The 16,587-nt window shown below is 44.1% G+C and overlaps 1 protein-coding gene across 3 annotated transcripts in view; it reads left to right on the plus strand.

Moving 5' to 3' along the window:
- Positions 1 to 16,587, plus strand: part of LRRC20 (leucine rich repeat containing 20) — an 801,757-nt gene that overhangs the window by 93,891 nt on the left and 691,279 nt on the right. The window lies entirely within an intron of this gene.

Here is a 16,587-nt window from a genome sequence, read left to right on the forward strand (position 1 = left end):
GTTTAAATATATATATTCATATATATTGGGTTTAACAGCTTAAGGACCCAGGACGAGAATGCTCTTCCTAAACGGGCAGTACTTTGTGCCCCAGGACGAGCCTTCTCATCCTGCTGTCCTTTCCCTGCCCCCAGGGCTGGTGCAAGGATTTTTGCCACCCTAGGCAAAAGCTAATTTTGCAGCCCCCTTGACTCCGCCCAATGACCACACCCCTTTTTCCGCCCCTTTTTCAGCCAACTATTGCATGCAACATTTAACTATGGTCGTGTACCCTGTGCCAGTCTATGGTCATGTACCCTGTGCCAGTCTGACTATGGTCGCGTACCCTGTGCCAGTCTGACTATGGTCATTTATATATAATATCCAGCCATTGTCTGCCACCTAGTACCATCCCAGTGATGCCAATCACTCTGCGCTGTTCAGCAGGTTGGCACACCAAACACAAGCAGTGCCACCTATTCACTGCCAGGCACCATTCAGCCACTGTCTGAAATCCTGTGCCACCAGGACAACATAAAACAGTATGCTGCCTTGTGCCCTCTGCCAGTCTGGCACTGTCCTGCACCCTGTACCATTCATAGCCCTTTAGACAGTATTTTTGTCAACAGAAGCAAATGTACATTTTGCCCCCCCCAATCATTTCACATTTCTGCCCCTCATGATTCATGTCCATTTCTTGCCCCCCCATGTGCTAATATCATAGTGCCATCCTCTCCCCCTGCCCCCTAATGTGCCAGTATGAAGTGCCTCTCTCCTCCCCCCTCCATGTGGCAGTATCATGGCGCCAATAGCCCCCCCTCCCCCATGGCAGTAAAGTAACAGTCCGGTATTTAAAAAAAAACAAAAAAAAAAAAAACACTTTCAGAAAAGTTTCTCCTGGGACTCAAACTCACAACCTTTCACATCAGAAGCAAGGCATTTAACCACACAGCTATGAAAGCAGTGTAGCCAGTCACAAAAAAAAAAAAGTTAAGTAGCAGTCCGGTATTTAAAAAAAGAAAAAAAAACACTTTCAGAAAGGTTTCTCCTTGGCTTCGAACTCACAACCTTTACACATCAGAGGCAAGGCATTTACCCTCACAGCCATGAAAGCTGTATTACCAACTGCTTAAAAAAAAAAAATATAAGACTTCTATTGTAGGTAACTTTGATACTTAGTGTACATCCATACACATGACAGCTGCCCCAGTACACTGTGTATGGATGTAGCAGAGCTGGGTGTGTTGGGGCAGCTGACATGTGTATGGATGAACACTAGGTATCAAAGTTACCTACAGTAGAAGTCTTATATTTTTATTTTTAAGCAACTGGTAATACAGCTTTCATGGCTGTGAGGGTAAATGCCTTGCCTCTGATGTGTCAAGGTTGTGAGTTTGAATCCCAGGAGAAACTTTTCTGAAAGAAAGCCTAAATGAGATTTAAATACACCAGGGTCTCTCCTAGCTGTGTCTCAGCTGCGACAGCTGCGTGCCGCTCTCTGCCCGAAGTGAACTCATCGGAGCCCATCCAGCCGGCAAGTACAGGAACAGAACAGAAGGAGATGAGATTATGTCAGATGGATGACAAGTAGGGGGCGGGGCGGCGGCCGGCGACCCCAGGCAGAGTGCGCTCTACGTGGTTGCCTACTCTGCTTATGGGTGGCGGCCCTGCCTGCCCCATATGCGGTGCTGCGATCACTGACTCCGCCCAGCATCAGTGCATCCACCAGCATCAGTGATAACGCTGATGCCAATGGATTAACTACAACGCTGACCCTCGCGGAGGTGATGGGGACCCGATGGATGCCATTGAAGCCTCAAGCCTTTCAAAGGGCTTGGGGCCTGGCAGCTATGGAGGCTACACTGTGTAATACACTGATAGTCAATACAGATGATATGGCTTTCAGGAAATAGAGACACTAAAACATCATTTTTTGTTTCAAAAAAGCTTATTGTAAAACCAAAATATATGAAAAAAAAGACAGACATGTTAGGTATCCTGCATTCATAAAAACCTGCTCTATAATATCACATGATCCAACCCATCTGATGAACTCCGTAAAAAAAAAAAATGCCAAAAAGTAATTTTTTTATCACCTTACATCACAAAAAGTGTAATACCAAGCGATCAAAAATTTTTATGTCTCCAAAATGGTACCAAGAAAACAGTCACCTCATCCTGCAAAAAATTAGATCCTATCTAAGACAATCGCCCAAAAAATAAAAAAGATATGGCTTTCAGAAAATGAATACATAAAAACATGATTGTTTTTCTTTCAAAAATGCTTTTATTGTGTAAAACCAAAATAAATATAAAAAAATAGACAAATTCGATATCGCCTCATACGTAACAACCTGCTTTATAAAAATATCACATGATTTACCCTGTCAGGTGAAAAAAACATTTTTTGGTCACCTTACTAGGGTTAAGCGAACCCGAACTGTAAATTTCGGGTTCGTACCGAACTTTCGGATTTTTGGACCCCGGACCCGAACATTTCAGTAAAAGTTCGGGTTTGAGTTCAGTAAGCTGGAGTCACGCAGTGCTGCACGCCACTCTGCTCTTACTAGTGTAGGGATAGGATGCTGCTGCTGTGAGGGAGAGAATAGGAAAAAATCTATCTGATATCAGAACTTGTTAACTCTGCGATCTACAGTGATTTTTTTTTTTTTGTGGGTGCAATGCAACATTTTTGTACCCTGCCCTGAGCCCAGTGACGCAGAAAAAAGTCTTATCCGTTAGTTAGGTGGGCTTCGGTGGCCATTTTGTGCAAATTCTGTTCACCAGCACTGCATATGTGCTAGAGACAATATCTTAATCCTGTTCTTTTAGTTTAGTGGGCAACATATACCCATTTTTTAAGTGCACCTGCTTTGGATATGTGCCAGGGGAAGGGAAAATAATATAGGTAATCCGTCTGTGAGTTCAGGGACCCAGGGGGTGACATATTCAAATTAAATCCATCTGTTAGATTCTGGGGGACAAATTATTATTTTTTTTGCTAAAAAGTACATTTGTGCCCTGCACTGCATTTGTGATAGTGAAAGAAAATCAGTTAAATCCATCTGTTTAAATTGTGGGTGAAAAAATCATTTTTTTTTTCCATTAAGTACTTTTGCGGCCTGCGCTGCATTTCTGACAGTCCAATACAACAATTAAATACTGCTGTTATATTTTTGTTTTAAAAAAAACACCCATTTTGTGCTAGATACTACATTTGCGGCCTTAGCTGCATTTCTGACAGTCCAATACAAGCGTTAAATGCTGCTGTTATATTGTTTTTTTTAAAAAGTAAAAATTTGCGCTAGATACTACATTTGCGGCCTTTGATGCATTTCTGACAGTCCAATGCAACCAGCCAATACTGCTGTTACATTGTTGGTTGACAAATTAAAATTATTTGTGACCGTGAAGTACTTGTATAAAATTCGCCTGTCACACTGTTGTGTGACCTTAAGAAATTTTTCCTCTTTATGACACCGGCACTGCCTTACTGTCAGTGAACTTAATTGTTGATTATTGGAGGTTACATTGTCGCCTGACATAAACCATCTGTTAGTTTGGTGGGTGAACGCAAAGAATGAGGAGAGCGTCAAATAAGGGACGTGGCCCTGGTCGTGGTGCTGCTGGTTTTGGTGGAGCTCCTGTTGCAGGGAGAGGACGTGGTCGATCTGTGCCAGCTACATGCACAAGTGAAACACCTTCCTCAGGTGCGAATAGGCAACAGAACCTTCAGCGTTATTTGGTAGGGCCGAATGCGGCTCTATGAATGGTGAGGCCAGAACTAGTACAGGCGTTAGTAGATTGGGTGGCTGACAGTGCTTCCAGTTCCTTCACATTGTCTCCCACCCAGTCCCTTGCTGAAAGAACAGAATTGGTACTTGCAGCCCATGGCCATCAGTCTTTCACCTCAGCCCCTTGCAAATCAGCCAAGCAGTCTGAGCCCCAAGTCATGCAGCAGTCTCTTCTTCTTTTTGATGACTCTGCTAGCAGGGTTTCCCAGGGCCATCCACATACAGATGTAGCAGGGTTAGCACTCAAACTCGTAACTCAAATTTCTTAAATCATTGTGTTATCTTGAAACAAAAGCCATTAAAAAGCAATTGAAGGTGTTTGCTTAGTTTAGCTAACACATCTCAGAAATCTCAGAAAGCATGAGTGTTAACTCTACTACATCGGTAGCCCTGGCCCAGAAGTGGAAGAGATTGAGTGCACCGATGCCCAACCACTTATGTTTCAGGATGAGTACATGGGAGGACCACCGCAGCACGTCTCGGATGATGACGAAACACAGGTGCCAACTGCTGTGGCTTTCTGCAGTGTGCAGACCGACAAGGAGGGCAGGGGTGAAGACTGGGTTGAAGATGATGTGGAGGACGATGAGGTCCTCGACCCCACATGCAATCAAGGTCATGCGAGTGACCTGTCTAGTTCGGAGAAAGAGGCGATGGTCGCACAGAGCCACCAGCACAACAAAAGAGGGAGAAGGGTGCAAAAGCGGAGCGGCCGTCCCCTAGACAGTAAGCCTGCTACTGCCCACTGCACCAAGGGACCGAGCACACCAAAGCCAGCTCCATGGAGTTCCCTGGCGTGGCAGTTCTTCAGACAATGTGCTGACGACAAGACATGAGTGGTTTGCACGCTGTGCAGTCAGAGCCTGAAGCGAGGCATAAACGTTCTAAACCTGAGCACAATCTGCATGACCAGGCATCTAAGTGCAAAGCACGAGCTGCAGTGGAGTAGACACCTCAAAAAACAAGAAATGTCTCTGGCTCCTCCTGCTTCCTCTTCTGCTGCAGTCGCGGCCTCTTCATCCCCCTCTGGAGTGACAGTGCCACCTGTCACCCCGCAAACAGAGGATTTGCCAGTAACACCACCACCTGGGTCACCAAGCATCTCCAAAGTGTCCCATGGAAGCGTTCAGCTGTCTATTTCCCAAACACTGGAGCAAAAGAGGAAGTACCCCCCTACCCACCCGCGATCCCTGGCCCTGAATGCCAGCATTTCAAAATTCCTTGCATTTGAAATGCTGTCAATCCGTCTGGTGGAGACGGAGAGTTTTAAAAACCTTATGGCGGTGGCTGTCCCACAGTACGTCGTTCCCAGCCGCCACTACTTTTCCAGGCGAGCCATCGCTTCCCTGCACAACTAAGTGGGGGACAAAATCAGGTGTGCACTGCGCAACACCATCTGTGGCAAGGTCCACCTAACTACAGATATGTGGATCAGTAAGCATGGTCAGGGACGTTATATCTCCACACTACAGCACACTGGGTAAAAGCAGTGGCGGCTGGGCCTGAGGCGGATAGCAGTTTGGAGCATGTCCTTCCACCACGAGGGTTGCAGGGCGTTTCTCTTTGCCTCCTGTTGCTTCCTCCTCCTACTCCGCTTCCTCATCCTCTACAGGCTCATCATCTGGTCAGCGTAACACCTTCACCACCAACTTCAGCACAGGCAGGGGAAAATAACAGTAGGCAGTTTTAAAACGTATCTGTTTGGGGGGAGAACCCCACACTGCGCAGGAGCTGAGGACAAGCATGGAACAACAGACCGATGAGTGGTTGGTGCCAGTGAGACTCAAGCCTGGCCTGGTGGTGTGCGATAATGGGTGAAATCTCGTAGCATCTCTGGGCCTAGCCAGTTTGACGCACATGCCTTGCCTGGCGCAAAATTACCCCAATTTGTCAGAGCTGCTGCAGAAAGTGCGGGCCGTCTGTGTGCGCTTTCGGCGTTCTCACCCTGATGCTGCTTGCCTGTCAGCGCTGCAGTGTAACTTCGGCATTCCCGCTCACCACCTCATATCCGACGTGCCCACAAACTCCACCTTGCACATGCTGGCCAGACTGTGCGAGCAGCAGAAGGCGATAGTGGAGTTTCAGCTGCAGCACCCACGGGTGAGTCTCTCTGCGGAACAGCACCACTTCACCACCAATGACTAGGCCTCTGTCACAGCAGACGTGCACTCAGTCTAACAGATAACGCACCAACCAGGCTCTGGGCGAGAGACAGGGGAAGGGTCACCTCCTAACTAATCCCAGACCTCTTTCCCTGCACCGCTCAGCCCACCTACAGACCTTTAAGGTAGGTATGAGGTGTCCCCGTGCCTGGGCTGACAAAACCCTGAATTCCCTGAGATGGTGAAGTGGGGAATTAGGAGCAGCCTGCTCGCACAGAACCTGAATGGGATAGATGACACAAAACAACCAAACTTGAAATAACACTTATCTTCCTGAGCTGGAACAGACCGCCAACCTTCCTTCCTAGCTTCCAAGACCACAATGATTAGTATAATCCGCCCAGAGCACTTGGCTGGTGTACTATTTAAACTAATGACCCCACCCAGTGCACTTGATGAGAGGCGGATCCAGCACGGCTCCAAAACAAACACTAAACACGTGCTGCTATCCTGGCCGAGCTCCGCACATCGTCAGAGTAGGGCATGACAGCCTCCATGCGAGACCTGTGTGCCTTGTTGCGCTGTTTCGAGTACTCCACCAACATAGCCAGTGCCGAAGACGCCGTTCTCAGTGTTACTATCCCACTTCTATGCCTTCTTGAAAATACACTTCGGGCGATGATGGAAGAGGATGTGGCACAGGAGGATGAGGAAGAGAGATCATTTACAATGGTTTCAGGCCAGTCATTCAAAAGGCTCCGAGGGTGGGTTCCTGCACCAACATATGCCAGGTACACAATTGTCCAGCCAGGGCACAGTTCTGGAGGATGACGATGAGGAGATGGAGGAGGAGGAACCATGTTCATAGCAGGGTGGCACCCAAACCAGCTCATGGCCATCACTGGTGCGTGGCTGGGGGGATTCAGAGGACACAGACGATACATCTCCCACAAAGGACAGCTTGTCGTTGCCTCTGGGCAGTCTGGCACACATGAGCGATTACATGCTGCAGTGTCTCCGCAATGACCGCCGAGTTGGCCACATTCTAACTTGTGCTGATTACTGGGTGGCCACGCTGCTGGACCCCCGTTACAAGGACGACGTACCATCCTTAATTCAGTCACTGGAGCGTGATCATAAGATGCGCGAGTACAAGCGCACGCTGGTAGACGCGCTGCTGATGGCATTCCCACCTGACAGCGGGGGCATAGTTGAAGCACAAGGCAAAGGCAGAGGAGGAGGAAGATGTCGCCAACGCAGCTGGGGCACCGCCAGCACCTCAGAAGGCAGGGTTAGCATGGCCGAAATGTGGAACAGCTTTGTCAGCACGCCACAACAACCAGCACCACCAGTTGATATGGAACGTCTTAGCAGGAGGCAGCATTTCAGCAACATGGTGGAGCAGTATGTGTGCACACGCCTACACGTACTGACTGATGGGTCTGCCCCTGTCAACTTCTGGGTCTCCAAATTGTGGACATGGCCTGAGCTTGCCCTTTACGCCTTGGAGGTGCTGGCCTGCCCTGAAGCCAGTGTATTGTGTGAACTTGTGTTTAACACGGCAGGGGGCGTTATCACAGACAAGCGCAGCCCCCTGTCCACAGCCAATGTGGACAAGCTCACGTTCATTAAAATGAACCAGGCATGGATCCCACAGGACTTGTCCGTACCTTGTGCAGAATAGACATGTATACCGGCCTCACTCAGCCATTGTTATACTCCAGCGCACTTTCTCTTTGTTTTATTTTTTATATTTCCCAATGTTTTGGGGTGTAGCCTAATTTAAATAAAAATAAACAATAAAAATATCAGTGTTGGCTACCTCCTCCTCCTCCACTGCCGCTTCCACCTTCACTGCCACGTCCACCGCCCCCTCAACCTCCTACTACATATGGACCTCCACCTCCTAGATCAAGATTATTATTTTTTATTTTTACGTATTTTATGTTATTTTAAGTCATTTCACAAATTCGTCTGATACATTGTTGGGTGACATTCCCAAATTTTTGGCTGTGATATACCCCTGCTCTACATAGTGGACAGGGAAATACTTTTCACTAATTCGTCTGTTACATTGTCGGGTGAAATTCACCAATTTTTGGCTGTGATATACCCATGCTCTACATAGCGGAGAGGGAAATACATTTCACTAATTTGTCTGTTACATTGTTGTGTGATATTCCCAAATTTTTGGCTGTGATATACCCCTGCTCTACATAGTGGACAGGGAAATACTTTTCACTAATTCGTCTGTTACATTGTCGGGTGACAAATGCTCATCTTTTGCACTAGAAAGTACATTTGCGACCCACACTGCATTTAGGACAGTACGAATAGTGAGGCCAGAACAAGTATAGTAGATTGGGTAGCTGATAGTGCCTCCAGTTCCTTCACATTGTCTCCCACCCAGTCCCCTGCTGAAAGATCAGAGTTGACACCTACAGCCCATTGCCATCTGTCTTTCAACTCACCCCCTTGCAAATCAGGCAAGCATTCTGAGCCCCAAGTCATGCAGCAGTCTCTTATGCTTTTTGATGACTCTGCTGGCAGGGTTTCCGTGGGCCATCCACATTGCTCTGCCCCAGAAGTGGAAGAGATGCACTGATGCCCAACCACTTATGTTTCAGGATGAGGACATGGGAAGACCACCGCAGCACATCAATGTAGATGACGAAACACAGGTGCCAACTGCTGCTGCTTTCTGCAGTCTGCAGACCGACAAGAAGGGCAGGGGTAAAGAGTGGGTGGAAGATGATGTGGAGGATGATGAGGTACTAGACCCCACATGGAATCAAGTTCATGCGAGTGACGTGTGCAGTTTGGAGGAAGAGTCGGTGGTTGCGCAGAGGCGCCAGCGCAGCAAAAGAGGACCTGGGTGCAAAAGCGTCTGTTACATTCTTGGGTGACATTTTACCATTTTTGCCGTGAATAAACCCCTGCTCTGCATAGGTGACAGGGACCTACATTTCAAAAAAAATCATCTGTTACATTCTCAGGTGACATTTTACCATTTTTGTCGTATACAAACCCCTGTTCTGCATAGTTGACAGGGACCGACATTTTAAAAAATCGTCTGTTTCATTGGTAGGTGACATTAACCCATTTTTGCAGTTGAAAAACCCCTGCTCTGCATAGGTGACAGGGACTTAAATTTCTAAAATTCGTCTTTAATTGAAGCACGCCCCTTCCTTTCATTCGATCCTTCCGCTTTAATAACTTGTCCCACATTTCCACCTGATCACATTTCAGCCATTGACCTCCCTTGGAAGTGGTATCCCTTTCTCACGCTCCCTCTTCGTCATGGAACCCTGATTCCCCATTACCCATGATCACCATGGTAGGCGCATAAAAGAACATTGAAAGTTGATAGGGAAGATATCCAATTGGATCTGTGATGTGCGACATGGTGGAGCAGTATGTGTGCACACGCCTACACGTACTGACTGATGGGTCTGCCCCTTTCAACTTCTGGGTCTCAAAAATTGGGAACATGGCCTGAGCTTGCCCTTACGACTTGGAGGTGCTGGCCTTGAATGTTTGTTTATCACGACAGGAGGGAGTTATCACAGACAAGCACAGCCGCCTGTCCACAGCTAATGTGGACAAGCTCACGTTCATTAAAATGAACCAGGCAGAGATCCCACAGGACTTGTCCGTACCTTGTGCAGAATAGACATGTATACCAGCCTCACCCAGCCATTGTTGTACTCCAGCGCACTTTCTCTTTGTTTTATTTGTTATTTCCCAATGTTTTGGGGTCTATCCAAATTTAAACCAAAAAAAAAAGAAAAAAGAAAAGTAAAAACAAAACAAAAAACCAGTGTTGGCTATCTCCTCCTCCTCCTCCACCGCCTCTTACACCTACACCGCCACATCCACCGCCTCCTCAACCTCCTACTCTATATGGACCTCCTCCTCCTAGATCAAAATTATTATTTTTTATTTTTACGTATTTTATGTTATTTTAAGTCATTTCCCTATCCACATTTGTTTGTAGAGCATTTGCCATGCTCTTAACCACATTTTGCTGCCTTTTGCAGCCCTCTAGCCTTTTCCATGACTTTTTTTAGAGCCATTTTAGTGCTCCAAAGTTCGGGTCCCTATGGACTTTAATGGGGTTCGGGGTCAAGTTCGGGTTAAGTTCGGGTCCCGAACTCAAACTTTTTTGTGAAGTTCGAACCCGAACATCCAGGTGTCCGCTCAACTCTACACCTTAAATCTCCAAACTATCAAAGTTGTATGTACTCCAAAATAGTACTAATCAAACCGTCATCTCATGCCGCAAAACCTGAGCCCCTACTTAAGATAATCACCTGAAAAATAAATAAAATATGCTTTCAGAAAAAGGAGACACAAAAATGGAACCGCCATTTTTTGGTTATTTTGCCTCATAAAAAGCATAATATAGAGCAATAAAAAATCATATGTACCCCAAACTAATACCCCAAAAACTCATCTTATCCTTTAATTTCCAAAAGGGCTAACTTATTTGGAGTTTCTACTCTAGGGGTGCATTTTAAATGTCATATGGCAACTTAAAATTATTCCAGTGAAATCTGCCCTCCAAAATCCATATGGCGCTCCTTTTCTTCTGTACCCTGCTGTGTGTCCATACAGCAGTTTATGACCATATGTGGGATTTTTCTGTAAACTGCAGAATGAGTGTAATAAATATTGAGTTTTCTTTGGCTGATAAACATTGATGTGTTACAGGAAAACATGAATTAAAATGGAAAATCTGCCAAAAATGTGAAATAATTTTTTCATCCTTTTCCTTTAATTCTTGTGGAACACCTAAAGGGTTAACAGAGTTTTTAAAATCAGTTTTGAATAACTCAAGGGGTGTAGTTTGTACAATGGGGTCATTTATGGGTGGTTTCCATTATGTAAGTGACACAAAAGTGACTTCAGAACTGAAGTGGTCCTTAAAGTGGGTAAATGTTCTTAAAAATGTAAAAATTGCTTCTAAAATTCTAAGCCTTATAAGATCCTAAAAAATAAAATTACATTTACAAAATTATGCACACATGAAAATGGACATATGGTAAATGTGGAGTAATAACTCATTTATGATGTATCACTATCTGGCTTAAAAAAGTTGACATTTTGAAAATTGGCAATCTTTCAAAATTTTCATGACGTTTTTGATTTTTTTTATAAATAAAGGTGAATTATATCGACTAAAATTTCCCACTATCATGAAGTACAATGTATCACGAGAAAACAATCTCAGAATAGTTTGGATAAGTAAAAGCATTTCGACGTTATTACCACATAAAGTAACATATAGCAAATTTCCAAATGACGGCCTGGTCATTAAGATGAAAAATGGCAAGGTCCTTAAGGGGTTAACATAAAAACGTGATTTAAACAATTGGTCTGTTTTCTGATAAACAGATTTCCAGCATGAAGGAGATAAAATCTTGCATGTTCTTTATTGAATATTCAAAACGTACACACGGTGCAGTGAAAGAGGTCCCTCCGTGTCCCTGGTCAGACCAACATGTTTCGAGCCAGCCGGCTCTTAGTCATGATCTGTAAGCTGTATGTGTCTGGACACACATATGGGACCCCACCTCCAATCAGGTGCATGGGAAATGGGGAAGGGGGGGATGGGAAACAGTGTGCAGGTGATCGGAGGCGGGGCCACAAACGGAAACCAAGCCCAGGCAGTAACCTGCTGTAAACATAGTGAAATATACAAAGTGAAAAAACCCAACACAAATAGATACAAAAAAGATTTTTAAATACAAGTTCTTTTACATATAAAATTATTCTAGGGTGTCATGCAGAAAAAATCTGCGCGTTCATATAAGTAAAGGTCATAAATAAAACTTAAACTAAAATAAGATAATATATAAAACAAAAAAATAAAAAAATTTGCGCAATCTGCATGAGATCCTAGATAATACCAGTTATAAAAACAGGAAAAAAGCAGCAAGTAGAATAACATACATAACATTATCCAAACAATAAAAGAAGCATTGTTTAGTAGAAAAAAAAACTTTATATACAAATCGGCAAGATGTTAAAAGAGAAAAGTTGTCTCTATTTTTTACTTTATTTCTCTTTCTCTCTCTTTTATATATGGCATATAGGGAATGTAAATTAAGTCAGAATAAGCCTAATAAAAATGCTCTAACTCTTTCTTTAAATTGAGCCCATGGGGAATTCTGGTGTTCAAACAAAAAATCCAATAGGCCTCTCTCAGGAGTATTTTCTTTTTTATATTGCCTGCTCTCATGGGTATAGCAACCATCTCAAAGGCAAATGCGTTCAGATAGTCAGTCTTACGGTCATGACACTGTATAAAGTGTTGTTTCGGCATTAGAGATTTTAGTGGCTCGGGGGTTAGATATATAATTAAGATGTTCTCTGAACCTGGTTTTAAACTGTCTGCTGGTGCTGCCCACATACATCAGGTCACAACTAGTGCACCTAATCATGTAGACAACACCAGCAGTGTTACAGTTAATATAGTTCTGAATCGCAAACTTCTCAGTATGTAGAGAAGTTTCAAAGGATATTGTTTTAAGAACAAATCTACAGGTCCGACATGGGTGACTTCCACATCTAAAAAACCCCCACTGATTTAAGCCATGTGTTACTTGTAGATGGCCATACACTGTTAAAAAACGAAGGAGACAATATATTGCCCAGTGTCCGGGATCTTTTGGGCACTATGCGACAGCCTTTTTTGAGGATATCAAACAGAATATGGTCCTCATAGAGTATGGGAAGACATTTTTGGATAGTCCGTTTGATCTCCGCAAATTGACGACTGTAGGTGAGAACTAATGTAGGGGCATTTGCAAAAAGGGAACTCTGGTCCCCTTTGTCATTTGGACCTACAGTTACGTCCGCGGTTTGTTTGTTAGACACATGAATACCCCCAGGGATCAATTTAATGTTATTTGGTTTATTATGGAAAAGTAAATCTACTCTGCTTTTATTGTTAGCAATATTAAATGCTCTGTTAAGCACTCAGTGAGAAAATCCTCTGTCGCATAGGCAATCCCAAAAAAGTGATCATTCAGATTCGAACACAGCATCAGTGCTGCAATTGCGTCTTGCTTGGATAAATTCTCCGACGGGTATCGCCTTAATAGTGTGCATAGGATGATGACTGGAGGCCTGCAGGATTGTATTTCCTGACATTGGTTTGCGGAATGTGGTGGTTTGAATAACCAAATTATGCACTCCCGTTAGTGTAAGATCCAAGAAGGAAATGGTATTTATTTATTTTGTTTTATTTATGACCTTTACTTATAGGAACGTGCAGATTTTTTCTGCATGACACCCTAGAATAATTTTATATGTGAAAGAACTTATATTTAAAAATCTTTTTTGTATCTATTTGTGTTGGGTTTTTTCATTTTGTATATTTTACTAAGTTTAAAGCAGGTTGCTGCCTAGGCTTGGTTTCCGTTTGCAGCCCCGCCTCCGATCACCTGCACACTGTTTCCCATCCCCCCCTTCCCCCTTTCCCCATGCACCTGATTGGAGGCGGGGTCCCATATGTGTGTCCAGACCCATACAGCTTACAGATCATGACTAAGAGCCGGCTGGCTCGAAACATGTTGGTCTGACCAGGGACACGGAGGGGCCTCTTTCACTGCACCGTGTGTACAGTCGTGGCCAAAAGTTTTGAGAATGACACAAATATTAGTTTTCACAAAGTTTGCTGCTAAACTGCTTTTAGATCTTTGTTTCAGTTGTTTCTGTGATGTAGTGAAATATAATTACACGCACTTCATACGTTTCAAAGGCTTTTATCGACAATTACATGACATTTATGCAAAGAGTCAGTATTTGCAGTGTTGGCCCTTCTTTTTCAGGACCTCTGCAATTCGACTGGGCATGCTCTCAATCAACTTCTGGGCCAATTCCTGACTGATAGCAACCCATTCTTTCATAATCACTTCTTGGAGTTTGTCAGAATTAGTGGGTTTTTGTTTGTCCACCCGCCTCTTGAGGATTGACCACAAGTTCTCAATGGGATTAAGATCTGGGGAGTTTCCAGGCCATGGACCCAAAATGTCAACGTTTTGGTTCCCGAGCCACTTAGTTATCACTTTTGCCTTATGGCACGGTTCTCCATCGTGCTGGAAAATGCATTGTTCTTTACCAAACTGTTGTTGGATTGTTGGAAGAAGTTGCAGTTGGAGGGTGTTTTGGTACCATTCTTTATTCATGCGCTCACACCTGCCTGCTGCCATTCCTGAGCAAGCTCTGCACTGGTGGCACTCCGATCCCGCAGCTGAATCCTCTTTAGGAGACGATCCTGGCGCTTGCTGGACTTTCTTGGATGCCATGAAGCCTTCTTAACAAGAATTGAACCTCTTTCCTTGAAGTTCTTGATGATCCTATAAATTGTTGATTGAGGTGCACTCTTAGTAGCCACAACATCCTTGCCTGTGAAGCCATTTTTATGCAACACAATGATGGCTGGACGCGTTTCTTTGCAGGTCACCATGGTTAACAATGGAAGAACAATGATTTCAAGCATCACCCTCCTTTTAACATGTCAAGTCTGCCATTTTAACCCAATCAGCCTGACATAATGATCTCCAGCTTTGTGCTCGTCAACATTCTCACCTGAGTTAACAAGACTATTACTGAAATGATCTCAGCAGGTCATTTAATGACAGCAATGAAATGCAGTGGAAAGGTTTTTTTGGGATTAAGTTAATTTTCATGGCAAAGAAGGACTATGCAATTCATATGATCATTCTTCATTCTGGAGTATATGCAAATTGCTATTATAAAAACTTAAGCAGCAACTTTTCCAATTTCCAATATTTATGTAATTCTCAAAACTTTTGGCCACGACTGTACATTTTGAATAAATTCAATAAAGAACATGCAAGATTTTATCTCCTTCGTGCTGGAAATCTGTTTATCTGAATGTAGTTTACGCCTGGCTTTTCCGTTGCACGACTGAACTGGTGAGCTGGATATTTATTAATTTATACACGGACTGTTTTCTTATAACACATTTCTTTTAAGTCTTCTACAGGTAAATGTTATACCTGTATAACTTTATAGAACCCCCACCCCTTTCCCAGCAATCCAGAATGTTTACTAATACCCATCAGGTCCCTTTAGAGCAGATTAAGGGCTTATTAACCCTTCTTGACTTCCACAATACATGTATAGCTGATGTCTAGTCTTTAAATATGGTGTTTGCTCAGGAGCTGAATGGGCACCATTGCCACCAGGTGTCTGCAGTTTTACATAGCAGACACTCTGTGGCAGAGTTTATTTGCAAAAATGCCAAACACATACTTGTAATCGGAGAATACAAATGTGATCTCACTCTATATACAGCATTCTGCCCTGCCTCCATGCTGGATGAGACATTGGTGTACATTTTGGCCAAAGCGTAATAAGCCACTCACCACGTCAAGGTTGCCTCCATTTGAGTGGTCCCTAACGCTAGTTCCCACCTGTTCATGGGCCATGACAGCCACACAATCCAGGGAATGCAGGTCAGCATGCACGCCAAGCACACTCTGCTTTTAACCCCGTCCGGTGCCATTACAGCTTTCATCGGATCCAGGGATGCAAGTACCAACATGCACGCTGAGCCCACCATATACTTCTCCTGGAGCCAAATGGCCACTGGTAGGTTCTATATAAGCAGACTCAGTTTTATACTGACTTTAAAACCAGCCTCCAGGACAGATTGACTGGTCAGGTGTGCATGACTCAAAGGAGATCGCCACGCCTCCAATGCATACTACAAAGAAAAATTTTGGGGAATTGAGTCAGCACAACCTGTATATAGGTGCAGACCACTATGGCGAAATACATAGGTAAATGTTATACCTGTATAACTTTATAGAACCCCCACCCCTTTCCCAGAAATCCAGAATGTTTACTAATACCCATCAGGTCCCTTTAGAGCAGATTAAGGGCTTATTAACCCTTCTTGACTTCCACAATACATGTATAGCTGATGTCTAGTCTTTAAATATAGTGTTTGCTCAGGAGCTGAATGGGCACCATTGCCACCAGGTGTCTGCAGTTCTACATAGCAGACACTCTGTGGCAGAGTTTATTTGCAAAAATACCAAACACATACTTGTAATCATTCAGATGTCGTGGTCAGTTGTGGTCATGGCATTTGAGTGGTCAATTACTGAGAGTGCTTCTCTTCTGGCAACCAAACGGCTGCCCCGCAACAAGACTGTGGGAGCCGTTCAGGTGCTATGGCAGACTCAAGGCCTGTCATAGCAAAGTTAATATCAAGCAGCACCTGTGGCAGGGCTTTATAGGAACATAGTGATTTTCCCATAGGCTTCTATGGTAAATCATTGCTGTCTATGGAAGTGATCAGCTTCTCTGCTCCTGAAATCCCTCCCCTGCACACATCACCACAGGGTCCAGGAATGCACTGTACAATACCCACTGTGGGCAGCTGCATCACTGTTTGGACTGCACATGCATCATTTGGCAGAGACACTGAAATGGGCAGAATGCTGTGCTAGCTTATAGTGTTGAGCTCGAATATTCGAATAGTGAATATTAATCGCGAATATCGCAACTTCGTAAATTTGCGAATATTACGAATATAGTGCTAGATATTCATTATATCGAATATTCGTCATTTTTTAACATCTGAAAACATGATTCCTCCCTGCTTCTTTCTTGTGGGTCAATAAGTCATTGGCCCACAAGCAACTTAAGCAGGGAGTAATCATGATTTC

This window comes from Bufo bufo, chromosome 6, assembly GCF_905171765.1.
Source record: "Bufo bufo chromosome 6, aBufBuf1.1, whole genome shotgun sequence".
Lineage (NCBI taxonomy): Eukaryota > Metazoa > Chordata > Amphibia > Anura > Bufonidae > Bufo > Bufo bufo.